The sequence below is a fragment of the Petaurus breviceps genome, unplaced genomic scaffold (genome assembly GCF_028583685.1).
Source record: "Petaurus breviceps papuanus isolate PSGF00001 unplaced genomic scaffold, PetGlider_PUasm1.0 551, whole genome shotgun sequence".
NCBI classification, from domain to species: Eukaryota; Metazoa; Chordata; class Mammalia; order Diprotodontia; family Petauridae; genus Petaurus; species Petaurus breviceps.
This window is the reverse complement of record NW_027186372.1, coordinates 31,179,392-31,197,212: the sequence shown is the minus strand read 5'-3', so window position 1 is coordinate 31,197,212 and position 17,821 is coordinate 31,179,392.

Here is a 17,821-nt window from a genome sequence, read left to right as displayed (position 1 = left end):
CCAAGTAAAGTTCAAACAGTGATCCTCTCCCTTCCTTCTTTCCCTCTACTATAATATACAGTTTTTGTCTATGTAAACCCCTCCTAACTAAACTAATAGAGACACAATTCTCATGAACATCATCTTCCTATATAGGGATGTAAACAATTTCGCCTCACTGAACAACATTTTTTTTTCCTTTCCAGTTTCCCTTTATTGGTTCTTTTGAGTCTTACATTTGAAGATTTAATTTTTTTTGTTATGCTCTGGCTTTTTCATTAGGAAAGTTTGAAAGTCCCTTATATTATTAAATATCCATCTTTTTGTCTGAAAAATTATGCTCAATTTTTCTTGGTAGTTGATTCTTGGTTGTAACCCAAGATCTTTTGCCTTACAGAATATCATATTCTAAGCTCTCTAAGCTTCTTAATGTAGAAGCTGCAAAGTCTTTTGTAATAGCAAATGCCTCTTGATCTTTGAATTCTTTCTTTCTAGCTGCTTGCAGTATTTTCTCCTTGATCTAATAATTCTAAAATTTAGCTAAAATATTCCTTCAGGTTTGCATTTTGGTTGCTCTTTCAGGAGATTATCAGTGGATTCTTTCAGTAACGATTTTATCCTCTGGTTCTAGGATATCAGTTTAGTTTTCTTTGACAATTTCTTGAAAGATATTGTCCAAGCTCTTTTTTTTAAATTGTGACTTTCAGGTAGTCCAGCAATTGTGAAATTATCTCTCCTGGATCTATTTCCAGGTCAGTTTTTTTCCAAGAAGGTATTTTACATTGTCTATTATTTTTTCATTCTTTTAATTTTGTTTAACTCATTCTTGATATTTCATAGAGTTATTAGCTTCCACTTATTCAATTCTTATTTTTAAGTAATATTTTTTCAGTTAGCTTTTGTACCTCCTTTTCCATTTGACCAATTCTACTCTCTAAGGAGTTGTTTTCTTCAACCTTTCCTTCTCATTTTGCTAGATGTATTTTTAAGAAATTATTTTATTTACTCAGTTTTTGTCCTTCCTTTTCCAAGCTGTTAACTATCTCTTACATACCTCTCATTTTCCTTTTTTTCTTCTACCTCTCTTATTTGATTTTAAAAATCCTTTTTGAGATCTTATGACAAGGCTTTTGGGGCTTGAGACAATTCATATTCCCAGTAGAGTTTTTACATCTAGGCATTTTTACATTGTTTTCCTCTTCTGAGTTTGTGTTTTGATCTTACCTGGTGCCAAGGTTACTTTCTATGGCTATGGTTCTTTTCTCTTTCATGCTCATTTTTAAGCACAATTTATAGTTTTCAAAGTTTAGTTCTTCTTCTCGGACACAGGGTGCACAATCCCTAGCTTCTTGTGCTGAGGTTCAGGGGGTCTGGTCACTAGCTTTCTGAGCAGTGGCCTCATGTGCTGGCAGCTTTCCCACCATTCTGGAGTGTCCCCACCTAGCTCTACCTATTGTATCATGGTTCTAAAGTTAGCAACTTGCCTTATGTGTTGGAACTGAGGGCGTCACCATTGGCCTCTTATGCAACTGGTATGCAAAGCCAAAACTACTGGGCTTTGGTTGTTGATCTATGCTGTTTGTAAGGGTCACCTGGTGGCTTTCCTGGACACTATCTGTGCTGGACTTGCACTCCCCTCCCACCTAATGAGACAGACCTTTCCTGAATTCCTTCCAAGTATCTTTAGCTTCAAAATTGTTTGCTGCATCCTTTCATAGGTTCAGTTGCTCCAGAATTCATTTAGAGGCTTCATTGAACATTCTTTCTGAGGTAAACTGGGGAGAGTTCAGGCTATTTCATGACTTTTCTCTACCATTGTGGCTCTACCTCTGGACTCAGTTTCTTAATTTGCAAGATGCTATCTAAAAGCTATACCAACTTTAAAGCTTTATGAGTCTGAGTTCCAAGAAGGCAGGTTTCTTCCAGTATAAGAACTTCCTAACAAGCAAAGTTTTTAAAAAAAATGACTATTTGGTAAGGTTTGAGTTCCATGTCTCTGGAGGTTTTAGAACAGAGGCTAAATGAACACTAAGTTTTATTGGCTAACTTCTGATGTGCCTGCCATATTTATAATCATCTTAAAAGGGAGCAAGAACAAAACACAATAGTGATGCCTGTAAGGTTATAATTATAATGCTTAGCTAAGAATCAAAGAGAACTGGATATGTCTCAATTTAGAAATCCATTTTCTCCTCTCAACAAAAAAACTACTTAATTCCTCTGAAGGGGCAGTTATGTGATGTAGTGGATGGAATACCAGGCCTTCAGTCAGGAACACTCATCTTCCTGAGTTCAAATCTGGCCTCAGACACTTACTAGCTTTTTGACCTTGGTCATGTCATTTAAACCAGCTTGCCTCACTTTCCTCACCTGTAAAATGATATGGAGAAGAAAATAGCAAAGCATTCTAATATCTCTGCCAGGGAAATCTCAAATAGGGTGACAAAGAATCAGACATGAATGAAATAATTGAACAAGCTCCCCTCACCATTTCCTCTGTTGGTCATGATAGTTGAACAAAGTGAGCTTCTGAATTCATTTTGGGCCCTTGGATGAAAGTACTCTCAGAGAGAGACACAAAATGTGATGTTCCTTCAAACCAGGGGTTTTTGATGATTTATTGGTGATAAGAGTAAAGGGGGAAGAAAAAATGAGAGGTTAGAGTAAACAGCTACCCTCACTGAAAATACACATGGTAGCAATGGATTCTTTTAAAGGTGGCCACTTGAACTCAGGAAGAATAAGAAATATTGAAGAAAAGGACCGACTAAAAATATCATATTCATTCATTTAAAAAAAACTGTATGTCACCTGCTGCTCCATAAGTAATTATTTGTAGTTTAGCAATGAAATGCAGTTATACTGTCAGCAGGGAAGGGATCTATTATACTTCCATCTTCACACTGAATGTGAAGTTTTACTTGAAGAGAATTAAAAACAAATCTTCCAAGCCAGATGTTTGCTCTGAAGTCTAATAGAATTCTATCACTTACAGGAAATTATTAATTAACCAGGAATGTTTTCTCACATGACTTTATAGACTGATCATACTTCCATACTGAATGTACCATGGGTGGCTAATCGAACTACAATTGAGAAAGAAGAGCCCTGGCACTTTGGTGTCTGTAAATGCCCCAACATTTGAGAGAACTTATTCTTTAACCTAGGCAGTTAGGTGGTACACTGGAAGTTACACTAATCTTGAAGTCAGGAAAACCTGAGTTCAAATCCAGCATCAGACACTTATCATGTGACCTTTATCAAGTCACTTAACCCTGTCTGAATTGATTTCCTCATATGTAAAATGGGCTGGAGAAGGCAATGGCAAACCACTATAATCACTTTACCAATAAAAAACTAAATGAAGTAATAAAGAGTTGGACATGAATAATCAACTGAACAACAAAAAGCCTCTTTAATCAACCTGAGGAAATATGTCTGGTACATGCAGAATCTCTGACAAGGGACTTTTAGCTAGAGCTCATTGATCTCTATTCCAGCTCAGTTGCAGCTCCAGTCATATGATTTGTACCCTACCTGCAACTCCCAACTACTGCTTTTTATGCTAAAAATATAATAATAACTTTAAATAACTGTAATTTCATCTCAGTGATTTATTTTCCACCAAAGCAGATGGAAGCTGCTGATGAATTGCCTGAACTAAGTTTTTTATTTGACAAGGAATGCACAATCATCTGCAAAGCCAGTACTCTAAATACCCTGCAACATAACTGGGCCCATGAGATACATGCTCTAATCACATAGCCTTTGAGAAATGAAGCTCAATTCTATTTGTGAGACATCAGAGGACAACTTTACAGGAGGGATTATTATTTTATTTTGGTTTGTACTAGACCTGGTATTTCATTAGAAAAGGTATTTGCAGTTAAGTAATTCCCTCTAACGATGATGTAGATTGTCACTGGCAACTTTTAGACATAGATAATTGTAAGGGGCATTAAGAGGTAAAGTGACCTGCCCAGGTCACACAACAAGGATGTGTCAAGGAACTTATACCCAGAGCTTCTAATCTCTGAAATTAGGTCTCTAGACTTTATAACTATAGAGAAAAAATGATAAGTATAACATGGAATTTCATAATCATCTATCTACTATGATAATTCATACTTGGAAGCACTTTGCAAAGACAGTCACTAATTTAAGTATTCAATAAATATTTATTTAATACCTAATATGTACCACTTACTGTGCTAGGTACTGGAGATATGGAGAAAGACAAAAGACAGTCCCTGTCCTAAAAAAATTGCTATTCAACCAAAAATTTCGGGAAGACTGAAAAACAGAATGTCAATAACTCGTCATAGACCAACATGTTACACTGTACACAAGATAATGGTAAAGTGGGTACATCATTTAGACATAAAGAGTAATGTCATAAGCAAAGTAAGGGAAAAGGGAAAACCTTTCCTGTCAGATCTATAGATTAATAAAGAGTTTATGATCAAACAAGACATGGGGGGGGGGGGGGGGATGGTGGAGTCAAGATGGCAGAATAAAAGCAGGGATTTGTTTAAACTCTCCCCCAAACCCCTCCAATACCTATAGAAATTACTCTAAAAAATTCTAGTGCTGCAGAAGACACAAAATTATAGACTGAAACATATCTCCAGTCTAAGACAGGCTGGAAGGTCAACAGAAAGGTATATAGCACTGGTCTGGGAATAGAGCACAGTCCAACATGGGCCATGGCAGTGCAGAGGGGGACAGAGAAGGGATCAGGGGACCATATCATTGGCAGATTTGGAGTTTTCCTAATTCTTCAACCCACAAATGCCAAGGACAGCCTGGAAGATCAATGGGGGAAATCTATGGGACCTTGGTGAAAGAAGAGTATAATCCACATCCATTCCCCAGGTGGCAGAGGTGGTGGTGGCAATGGCAGCAGCAGCAGGAACAGCAGCAATAGTAGATGCTTCCAGAGATCTGGGCCCACAGAAGGTGGGGGATTGAGCAGTTAATATAAAACCACTGAAGCCTAGGACAGTACTCTCCCCACCAATGCCACCCCCCATTAAAAGAAGAGTCCTACCTTGACAAAAAAATTAGAAAGTAAAGTATTTGACTGGGAAGAGAAGTAATCAGCATATAAATGTCAGGCTATAGAATCTTACTTTGGTGACAGAGAAGATCAAAACATACATCCAGAAGAATACAACAGAATCAAAGCTCCTACATTAAAAGACTCCAAGAAAAATATGAACTAGTAGCAGAAAATGCAAGAGCTCAAAAAAAATTTTGAAAATCAAGTAAGACAAGTTGAGGAAAACTTGGGAAGAGAAATTAGAGTGACACAAAAAAATCATGAAAAAGGACTCAACAGCTTGCTAAAGGAGATCCCCAAAATACTGAAGAAAATAACAACTTAAAAAATAGACTAACCCAAATGGCAAAAGAGGTCCAAAAAGACAATGAGGAGAAGAATGCCTAAAAAATAGAATTGGCTAGATAGAAAAGGAGATGCAAAAACTAACTGAAGAAAATAATTCCTTCAAAATTAGGATGGAGCAAATGGAAGCTAATGACTTTATGAGAAATCAAGAAATTATAAAACAAAACCAAAAGAATTAAAAAGAGAAGGCAATGTAAAATATCTCATTGGAAAAATAACTGACCAGGAAAATAGATCCAGGAGAGATAAGTTAAAAATTATTGGACTACTTGAAAGACATAACCAAAAAAAAAGCCCACACATCATCTTTCCAGGAATTATGAAGGAAATCTGACCTGATATTCCAAGACCAGAGAATAAAATAGAAATTGAAAGAATCCACTGATCACCTCTTGAAAGAAATGCCAAAAACAAAATTCCTAGGAATATTGGAGTCATATTCCAGAGTTCTCTAGTCAAGGAGAAAATATTGCAAGAAATCAGAAAGAAATAATGCAAGTATTGTGGAAATACAATCAGGATAACACAAGACCCAGTAACTTCTACATTAAAGAATCAAAGATCTTGGAATATAATATTGCAGAGATCAGAGGAGCTAGGATTAAAACCAAGAATCACCTACCTAGAAAAACTGAGCATAATACTTCAGGGGAAAAAAATTAATATTCAATGAAATAGAGGACTTTCAAGCATTCTTGATGAAAAGACCAGGGCTGAGTAGAAAATTTGACTTTTTCAAATACAAGACTCAAGAGAAGCATGACAAGGTAAACAGGAAAGAGAAATCATAAGGGACTTATTAAAGTTGAACTGTTTGCATCCCCACATGGAAAGATGATATTTATAAATCATGAGTCCTTTCTCAGTATTAGGGTAGTTGGAAGAGATAGATAGATAGATAGATAGATAGATAGATAGATAGATAGATAAAGAGATAGATGACACAGGGCAAGTTGAATATGAAGGGATAATGCATAAAAATAAAATTAAAGGGTCAGAGAAGAATATATTAGGAGAAGGAAAAAGGGAGAGATAGAATAGGGTAAGTTATCTCGCATAAAAGAAGCAAGAAAAAGGTTTCACAATGGAAGATGGGAAAGTGAGAAGGAATGAGTGAACCTTGCTCTCATCAGACTTGGCTTAAGGAAAGAATAATATAAAAACACAGTTAGGTATCTTTCATTGCAAGAAAGTAATTGGGAAAGGGATAGGGGGAGGCAGAGATGATAGAAAGGAGGGCAGATTGGGGAAAGGGATAATCAGAAGCAAACATTTTTGAAAAGGGACAGGGTCAAAGGATAAAATAGAATAAGTGGTAGGGTGGTATAGGATGGAGGAAAATATAGTTAGTCTTTCACAGCATAACCAATGTGGAGGTGTTTTGCATGGTTACACATGTATAGCATGTATTGAATTGCTTGCCTTCTCAATGATGGTGGGTGGGGAGGGAGGAGTGGAGAGAATTTGGAGCTTGAGATTTTGAAAACAAAGTTTTTTTTTAAAAGTGGCTTTTGCATGCAACTGGGAAATAAGATATATAGGCAAAGGGGTATAGAAATCTATCTTGCCCTACAAGAAAGCAACGGGAAAGGGAATTGGGTAGGGTGGTGATAGTAGGGATGGCAGACTAGGGAAAGGGGTAATCTGAATGCATGCCAGGGTGTCAGGGTGGTGGGAGTGAAGATATGGGGAGAAAATTTGGAACTCAAAATCTCGTGGAAAAGAGTGTTGAAAAATAAAAATTAATTAACAATTAAAATTTGGAAATAAATAAATAAATGCATTCTGATTTAACAAAAAAAGAGAATGAATATCATGGTAAGTAAAATAAAAAATTTAGATTACATATTATTATAAAAAGATTTTGAACAAAAAAGGTAATGCAGCCAAAAGTAGAAGGAAATCAGGAAATTGTGTGTGTGTGTGTGTGTGTGTGTGTGTGTGTGTGTATTGGGGGATTATAGAAAGTTTCTCTGATAGGGTCTCATTTCTTATATGTACGGTAGACAAAATTATAAAAATAAGAGGCATTCCCAATTGATAGATGAACAAAGAAAATTAACAGGGTTTATTTTTTTTAAATGTATTTATTTATTTTTAGTTTTCAGCATTCGTTTACACAAAATTTTGACTTGCAAGTTTTTTCAACATTTTCCCCTTACCCCCCCCAGCCCAGCATAGTGAGCCTCCTGAATACCCCTTCCCCCAATCAGTTCTCTCTTATATAATCCTCCATCTCCCCACCCTAAATTTCTAAAAGGACAATATGGATTTCTATACCCCAGTGCCTGTATATCTTTTTTCCCAGTTGCATGTAAAAAACAATATTTTTGACATTTGCTTTTAAAACTTTGATTTCCACATTCTTTCCCTTCTTCCCTCCTCATTCAACCCCACTGGGAAGACAAGCAATTCAATATAGTTGTACATGTGTAGTTATGTAAAACATATCCATAGTAGTTATATTGTAAAAGACTGACTATATTTCCCTCCATCCTATACCACCCTCACATATTCTATTTTCTACTTTGACCCTGTCACTTTTCAAAAGTGTTTGCTTCTAACTACCCTCTACCCAAATCTTACCTTCCTACCATCAATGCCCTCTTATCCCCTTCCCCCCTACTTTCCTGTAGGGTAAGATACCCAATTGAGTGTGTATGTTATTTCCTTTTTAAACTAAATTCAATGAGAGTAAGGTTGACCCATTCCCTTTCATCTTCCTGCTCTTCCCCTCCATTGTAACAGTTTTCTTTTGTCCCTTTTATATGAGATAATTTACCCTATTCTATCTCTCCCTTTTCCCTCCCAATATATTCCTCTCTCCCCTCTTAATTTTTTTTAGATATCATCCCTTCATATTCAACTATTCCTGTGCCCTCTGTCCATGTATGCATGTACACATATATACACACATATATATTTATATATACATACACCCTCCCATAAACAAATATATGTATGTATATATTCCCTTCAACTATTCTCATAGTGAGAAAATTTTTTTATGAGTTACAACGATCATTTTTCCATGTAGGAATGTAAATAGTTCAACTTTAAAATTAAAGTTACTTATTATTTCTTTTTCCTATTTACCTTCTAATGCTTCTCTTGCTTCTTCTATTTGAAAGTCAAATTTTCTCTTCAGCTCTGTTCTCTTTTCTTCAAGGATGCTTGAAAATCCTGCATTTCATTAAATGACCATATTTTTCCCTGAACTATTATACTCAGTTTTGCTGGGTAGGTGATTCTTGGATTTAATCTTTGCTCCTTTGACCTCCAGAATATCATATTTCAAGCCCTTTGATCCCTTACTGTAGAAGCTGCTATATCTTGTGTTATCCTGATTGTGTTTCTATAATATTCAAATTGTTTCTTCCTGACTGCTTGTAGTACTTTTTCCTTGACCTAGGAACTCTGGAATTTGGCTATAATACTCCTAGGAGTTTTCTTTTGGGGGATATCTTTCAAGAGGTGATCAGGGGATTCTTTCAATTTCTTTTTAAACATCTGATTTTAGAAAATCAGAACAGTTTTTCCTCGATAATTTCATGAAGGATGATTATCTAGTCTCTTTTTTTAATCATGTTTTTCAGGTAGTCCAATAATTTTTAAATGATCTCTCCTCATTCTGTTTTCCAAGTCAGTTGTTTTTCCAACTAGACATTTCACATTGTCTTCTATTTTTTTCATTCTTTTGTTTTTTGTTTTATAATTTCTTGATTTCTCATAAAGTCATTAGCTTCCACTTGCTCCATTATAATTTTGACGGAATTATCTTCTTCAGTGAACCTTTGGATCTCCTTTTCCATTTAGTCATTTCTGCTCTTTAAGGATTTCTTCTCCTCATAGATGTTTTGGGACTCTTTTGACAAGTGGGTTAATTATTTTTAACTTTATTTTCTTCATTATTTTTTTGAATCTCATTTAACAAGCTGTTGACTTATTTTTCATCCTTTTCTTGCATTACTCTCATTTCTCTTCCCAGTTTTTGCTCTACTTCTCTTATTTATTTGTTTTTCAAAATCATTTTTGAGCTCTTCCATTACCTGAAACCATTTCATATTTTGCTTAGAGGCTATGGGTGCAGGAGCTTCAACTTTGTTGTTTTCTTCTGGTTATATGTCCTAATCTACTTTGTCACCAAAGTAATATTCTATCATTTTTTCCCCTCTGTTTGGTCATTTTCCCAGTAAATTACTTTATTTTTAACTTTTTGTTAAGGTAAGACTCTGCTTTCAAGGTAGAGAGTGTATCATCACAAGTTTCAGGGGTTTTGTGTAGCTGTTTATAGAGATGCTTCTAGATACCTGTAAATTTTCAGTTCTTCCAAATGGTATCATGAAAGGAAAGGTGTTTACTCCTCTCCTGGCCTGTGCTCTGGTCTGTAAGTGACCACAAGTACTCTTTTCTGTCTTGGAACTTTGAGAAGGATTACTTCCCCCCTGCTGCCACAATCTTTGCCACACCAGTGCTCCTCCTCATCCCAGGACTATGACCCACATCCATGTACAGGCAAAGCTAAAGGATCCTCCCTCAGTGCCAGCAAAGTGTTATCTGCAATGCCCTTCTGATCAGCTTCTCAATCCCACACTGTCTCTGGGCCAAGAGCTCCTGAACTCTCTGCAGCTGCTTCTCCTGCTACCTTGGGGTTTAGTCTGGAACACACTCCTTTCTCCCAGGTTCCATACACCTTTCCCACTGACCTATGCTGTCTTTGATGTTTGTGGGGTTAGAAGTCTGGAAACTGCCACAGTTGCCAGTAATGAAATCCCCTGAGGCCTGCCCCAGGCAGGTCTCTACTGTGGTATTTTCTCTAGACTCTCCTTATATCCCAGTTTAGTGCAACAGACTTTTCCTGTTTACCTTCCAGGTGGTTTTGGGCCAGAAATTTGTTTTAATCTATCATTTTGTGTGTTCTCTTGCTCTAGAATTTATTTAGAGTCTTTTTCATAGGTATTTGGAGGAGTTTAGGAGACAACTCAAGCAAGTCCCTGCTTTTACTCCCAAGAGGCTTTTTCAGCAGAAGAAATCTAAGTTATCAGAAAACATATAAAATATTTTAAATCACTAATAATAAGAGAAATGCAAATTAAATGAAAATACAGATACTGCAAGAGAGATGGAAAATTGGGCACATTAATGCATTGATGGTGGAGCTGTGGCCAACCATTCTCGAGAACAATTTGGAACTATGCCCAAAGGGGTATAAAACTATGTAAACCTTTTGGCCAGCAACATAATTACTGGGTCTGTATCTCAAAAAGAACACAGAAAAAGGGAAAGGACCCACATGTAAAAAAAAAATTAGGAGATCTTTTGATGGTGGCAAAGAATTAGAAATTGAGGGGAAGCTCATTATTTGGAAAATGAGTGAACAAAGTTTCAATCTCTGATCATGATCAAATGTTATTGATAAATAAATAATGAGAATAGTCTCAGAAAAGCTTGGGAAAACTTATATGAAGTGATACGAAGTAAAAAGTTAGAAGAACCAGGAGACCATTATGCACAATAACAGAAATATCGTAATGGTGATCAACTGTCAAAGTGTTAGCTACTTTGACCAATGCAATGCTCCAGGGAAGTTAAAATGACTCATTCTGAAAAATGCTATCCACCTGCAGAAAAAAGAACTGATGGTCTATGAGTAAAGATTGAATCATTTTTTTATTTTATGTTTTTTTTTCTTTTTTTGCAACATGGCTAACATGGAGATGTTTTGCAAGACTTCACATACATGATGATTATTATGTTGTTTTCTTTCTCAGTGGGTGAAGGAGTGACTGGAGAGAGAAAAAATATTGGAATTCAAAAAATGCTAAAAAAAAGTGTTAGAAAAGAAGAATCAGGGAAAAAAAGACACTTCCTGCTTTTTAGGGAGTACACAATCTAATGCTGGAAGACAACACATAGAAGAAAGCTGAGGGGGGAGGGCAGTATAGAATTTCAGAGAAGTGCAGGCTGGTGTGAAATGAAGAGATGCCTAGTCCTGTTGCCTCCGTAAGTGGAGGATTTAGAGGACCTCTATAATATCCATCCTTTATTCTTTCTAATTAGAGGAAGGGAGGGATTTATAAGCTAAATAGTAAATCTATTATCTCCATTTGACAAATGGGGAAACAGAAGATAATAAAAATGACTTACCCAAAGTTATATATAGACAGTAAGCATTGACGGCACTACTTGAATGCATAGGATGCTCATGATATCTAGCTTTCCTTCCTTTATACTCCTGTTGCCTCACAGTTGCTTTAGAGGTCCAAATAATTGACTCCAGGGTTTCATCCCTTGGTCACTGATCCTGACTGTCTTTTATGTTCCATAATTTGTCATCTTCATCTCAAGTGGCCCAAGTGAATGAGAAATCAGTTCAAACCACTCAATTTGAACCCCTTTAGTGTCCTCACTGAGGAGAAGGAAAGTAATTATGTTTTTCAAACTTGAATTGGCGGTTTCCTTTCAAGGGGCAATATCTCTGAAGATGAATATGGAAGAATTCCCCTTGACATTCCTGATTAAAAACATGCATCAGTAACACCTAATATAGGGAGAAAAAAAACACACCATGCTTCAAATTAAGGTTCTCAAAATAGGCTTTTCATTAAGACTTCAAAAGGCAGTTATCACAGGTTAAATACCAATTGATTTAAGAAGCATATTAGTGGAGTGAGAATTGTGTATATATTTCAGTGCTGATCTAGTACATGAAGGCTTATCTACAGTATATTTTCAATAATCAATTATTATGTTTGAAGATAAAATGAGTTAAAACAAAATTAAAGGTTGATTTGGAAATGCAATGGTTTGGAGATTTAGGAAGGGAGGATTTCCCATCCTGCTCTATGTCTGGTTTTTTTTGTTTTAATTTTTTAATCTTTATTAATTTGTTTCTTTACTTTAAGGTTACAGGATTCAATTCCACAATTCCAAGTTTCAAATTTTCTTCCTCATCACCCTACCCCTGCCATGGCAGCATAAACTCAAGTATAGGATCTGCAAATACTTTGCCATTAGACATTAGTCAGATTATAAAGAAGGATTGTATCAGATGGAATGAACAATGGGAAAGAGGAAACAAAACCAAACAAGAAAAAAGACAGAGAGCAGGTAGTTTGCTTCAATCTGCATTCAAACTCTGTTCTTTCTCGTTCTTTCTCTGAATGTACACATCTCTCTCCATCATGAGTCTTTTGGAATTGACTTATAACCCTGCATTGCTGAGAAGAGTATAGTCTATCAAAATTGGTTGTCACACATACCTTGTGTCTGTAATTGTGTACAAATTTCTCCTGGTTCTACTCTTCTTACTCAGCATCAGTTTGTATAAGCCTATCCAGGTAAATATGATGTCCATCTGCTCCTCGCTGCTTATAGTACAATAGTATTCCATTACATTCATATACCACAACGTGTTCAGCCATTCCCCAATTGATGGGCACCCCCTTAATTTCCAATTCTTTGCCACCACTAAAAGAGCTGCTATAAATATTTTTGTACATATGGGTCTTCCTCCCACTTCTATAATCTCTTTGGAATACAACCTTAGAAGTGGTTTTGCTGGGTCAAAGTGTATGAAATTATTTATAGTCCTTTGGCAAAATTCCAGATTGCTCTCCAGAATGGTTGGATCAGTTCACAACTCCACCAGCAATGCATTAGTGTTCCAATTTTTCCACATCCTCTCCAGCATTTGTCATTTTCCTGTTTTGTCATCTCAGCCAATCTGACTGGTGAGAAGTGATACCTCAGAGTAATTTTGATTTGCATTTCTCTAATGGATAGTGATTTAGACCATTTTTTTCATATGCTTATAGATATCTTTAATTTCATTCTCTGAAAAGTGCCTGTTCATATGCTTTGACCATTTATCAATTGGGGAATAACTTGTATTTTTATAGATTTAACTCAGTTCTCTGTATATTTTAGAAACAAGGCCTTTATCAGAGACATTGCTTGTAAAAATTCTTTCCCAATTTCTCACTTTCCTCAAAATCTTGTTTACACTGGCTTTGTTTATACAGAAACTTGTCAATTTCATGTAATCAAAATTATCCATTTTGCATTTTATAATGCTTTCTTGTCCTTGTTTGGTCATAAAGTCTTCCCCTCTCCATAAATCTGACAGGTAAACTATTCCTTGCTTTCCCATATTGCTTACAGTATCAGCCTTTACACATAGATCATGAACCCATTTAGACTTGATTTTGGTATATGGTGTTAGATAATGGTCTATGCCCAGTTTCTGTCATGCTATATTCCAGTTTTCCCAGCAGTTTTTGTCAAAGAGAAAGTTCTTATACCTAAAACTGGGGTCTTTGGGTTTATCAAACAGTAGATCACTATAATCATTGACTTCTGAGTCTCATGTTCCCAATCTATTCCATTGATCTAGTGCTCTATTCCACAGCCAGTGCCAAGTAATTTTGATGACTGCTGCTTTATAATACAGATTAAAATCTGGTATAGCTAGGCCACCTTCCCTAATATTTCTTTTCATTAATTCCCTTAATATTTTAGATCATTTGTTCTTCCAAATGAATCTTGTTACTATTTTTTCTAGTCCTATTAATTAATTTTTTGTAAATTAATTGGTATGGCACTAAAGGTGTAATTTAATTTAGGTAAAATTGTCATTTTTCTTATATTAGCTCAACCCAGTCACAAACAATTGTTTTTAAAATCAGTTAGATCTGACTTTATTGGTGTGAAAAGTGTTTTGTCGTTGTGTTTATATAGGTCCTGGGTTTGTTTTGGCAGGCAGATTCCCAAATATTCCTGCTCTATGTCTTTTTTTCCCATTTTTCAAATGCTTTATTAACTACTGATTTACATCATTCATTTCCACCAGATTATGAGTGACAAAATTTGTCCCCATTTTTCCCCGACCCCCGGCCCCAAAATAGAACTCCCACGGGATATCCCCTCCTCCAATCTTCTCTCTCCCATACACCTTTGACTTTTCCAGTAGGGCATGGTGGATCTCTATGCCCCAGTGCCTGTATATCTTATTTCCCAATTACATGTAAAATAGTATTAATAATAGTGTGTGTGTTTAAACATTTGATTTTAAAACGATGAATTAAATATTCATTACTTTCTTCCCTTGTCAGCCACCCTTAGTGGGAAATTAAGCAGTTCAGTATTGGTTGTACATGTGTAGCTAATGCAAAACAATAGCATAGTAGATATATTGTAAAAGACTTACTATATTTCCCTCCTTCCTATCCCACCTCCCACTTGTTCTGTTCTCTACTTTGAACCCATCCCTTTTCAAATGTGGATGGTTCCAACTTCGCTCCCCCCAAGCCTGCCCTCCCTTCCATAATCCCCCCTCTAATCCCCTTCCCCCCCTACTCTCCTATAGGGTGAGATACAATATTTAGTGTGTATTTCATTCCCACTCAATGGAAATGAAGCCAAAATCACTGATAATAAGGTTGACGTATTCCCTTTTGCCTTCCTATATTCCCCTCCGTTTTAACCATTTTCCCTTGACTTTTCTTTATGAGATAGTTTACCCCATTATGGCTGTCCCCATCTCCTCTCATTATATTCCTATCTCACCTCTTAATTTCACCTTTTAAGTATCATCTCTTCCTGTTAAATTGGTCCTGTGCCCTCTACGTATGTATACCTGTAAACATATATACACACATTAACCTCTGTATTCATATACCCATATACCCTCATATATAGACATATATATTTCTATTCCCTTCAACTATTTTCATACCAGCAAAAGTTTCATAAGTTACAATTATTGTTTTTCCATGTAGGAATGTTAATAGTTCAACTTTGGGGAGTCAAGATGGAGGAATAGAAGCAGGACCTCCCCACTGCTCTGGCTTCCACCTTCCCAAATCCATGTAAAAAGGGGACTCTAAACAAACTTTGGAGTTGCAGAACCCACAAAATGACACAGAGAAGCTAAACTCCTGCTGAAGAAAACCCAGCATGGCGGCAGAAATCAGCCAGCCCAGCGCTCTGGAAGCCGAGCCCAGCTACACACCTGGGCTTTACACCCAAGACAGGCCTGAGAAGACTCAGGCTTGAGGGACTCCAGATTGTCACCAATTGTGGCAGTTTCTAGATTTATCAAAACATGGATGCTAAGGACAAATTGAGAGGTCAATGTAGTCTGGACTTTAGGACCCATAAGTGGGAGCACAGGGATTTTGCCCCTGGGTTAGAAGCCTCTGAGAAGCTAGCACACCCAGTCAGCAACATTTAGCAGCTTCAACTCCTGGCCTGCAGAGTGTCGGGGGACCAAGCACCAGTCTGAGGGGTAATCACTCTTGCTATAACCTGCTTGGATCTGGATTGAAGTCTAGGGTGCAGGTACTGGGGTATGTGTCCAGCTTGCCAGAGCATGTGGAGGCCTGAAAGAGGGCACCCATCTAATACCCCAGGCAGCTGAGAGAACCCCAGCATTTGGAACGAAAGCTCCCCTGTCTGGTGGCAGAGTCCTACTGTGGCAAAAAGCCCAGGGGTCAAGTCTCTGAGGGTCATCATGACCAGGCAAAGGAAACAAAGCAGACAGAAGATTCCAACACTACCCTCCTATTTTGGGGACAAAAAGGAGCAAAGCATGGAACAGGAGGAAGACAGTGAAGTCAGAAAGCTTCAAAGGTAAATAGGAGCTGGTTACAGACCATAGAGGACCTTAAGAAGCAGATAAGAGAAGTGGAGGAAAAATTGGGAAGAAAAATGAGAACAATGCAAGAAAATTATGAAATGAGAGTCAATAGCCCAAATGAGGAAAATCATACCTTAAAAAATAGACTAACTAAAATGGCAAAAGAGGCTCAAAAAGACAATGAGGAGAAGAATGCCTTAAAAAGCCAAATTTGCCACATGGAAAAAGAATCTCAAAAGCTCAATGAGGAGAATCATTTCTTCAGAATTAGACTGGAGCAAATGGAAGCTAATGACTTTATGAGAAATCAACATGCTGTTAAACAGGTCCAAACAAATGAAAGAATAGAAGGCAATGTGAAATATCTCAATGGAAAAACAACTGACCTGAAAAATAGATCCAGGAGAGATAATTTAAAAATTATTGGACTACCTGAAAGCCATGATCAAAGTAAGAAACTAGAAATCATCCTCCAGGAAGTTCTCAAAGAAAACTTCCCTGATGTTTTAGAAACAGAAGGCAAAATAGAGGTTGAAAGAATCCACTGATCACCTCCTGAAAAAGATCCCCAAAAGAAAACTCCTAGGAATATTATAGCCAGGTCACAGAATTCCCAGATTAAGGAGAGAATATTACAAGCAACCAGGAAGAAACAATTTGAATATTGTGGAAACAAAATCAGGATAACCCAGGATCTGGCAGCTTCTACACTGAGGGATCGAAGGGCTTGGAATATGATATTCTGGAGGTCAAAGGGGCTGGGATTAAAACCAAGAGTCACCTCCCCAGCAAAACTGAGTATCATGTTTCAGGGGAAAATATGGTCATTCAGTGGAATAGAGGACTTTCAAGCATTCTTTATGAAAAAAAAACAGAGTTGAATAGAAAATTTGACATTCAGATACAAGAAGCAAGAGAAGCATGAGAAGGTAATCAGGGAAAAGAAATCATAAGAAACTTATCAAAGTTGAACTATTAACATTCCTACATGGAAAAACAATCATTGTGGCTTATGAAACCTTTCTCAGGAGTTGAAGGGAATATGTATATGTGTGTATATATATATATATATATATACATATACGTATATATATATATATGTGTGTGTGTATATATTTATATGTGTGTGTGTCTATATATGAGGGTTTATGGTCATATGTTTACAGGTATACATAGATAGAGGGCACAGGAACAATTTAACAGGAAGGGATAATACTTAAAAAGGGAAATTAAGTGGTGAGAGGGGAATATAATGAGAGTAGATGGGGAGAGACAGAATGGGGTAAAGTATCTCATATAGAAGAGGTAAGGGAAAATGGTCACAATGGAGGGGGAGAATAGGAAGGCAAAAGGGAATGGGTCAAACTTATTCCCACTGAATTTGGGTCAGGGAGGGAATGAAATACACACTAAATAAGGTATCTCACCCTACAGGAAAGTAGGGGGAAAGGGTATGAGAGGGGGGATGATGGAAGGGAGGGTAGGCTGGGGTGGAGGGAAGTTGGAAGCATCAACTTTTGAAAAGGGACAGGATCAAAGTTGAGAATAGAACAAGTGGGAGGTGGGATAGGAGGGAGGGAAATATAGTCAGTCTTTTACAATATATCTACTATGTTATTGTTTTGCATTAGCCACACATATATAACCTATACTTAACTTGTTATCTTCTCAGTAATGGCGGTTACAAGGGAGGAAGGTAATGAATCTGGGATTCACAGTTTTAAAATCAAAGTTTCAAATATATATATATATATATATATATATATATATATATACTATTTTACATGTAATTG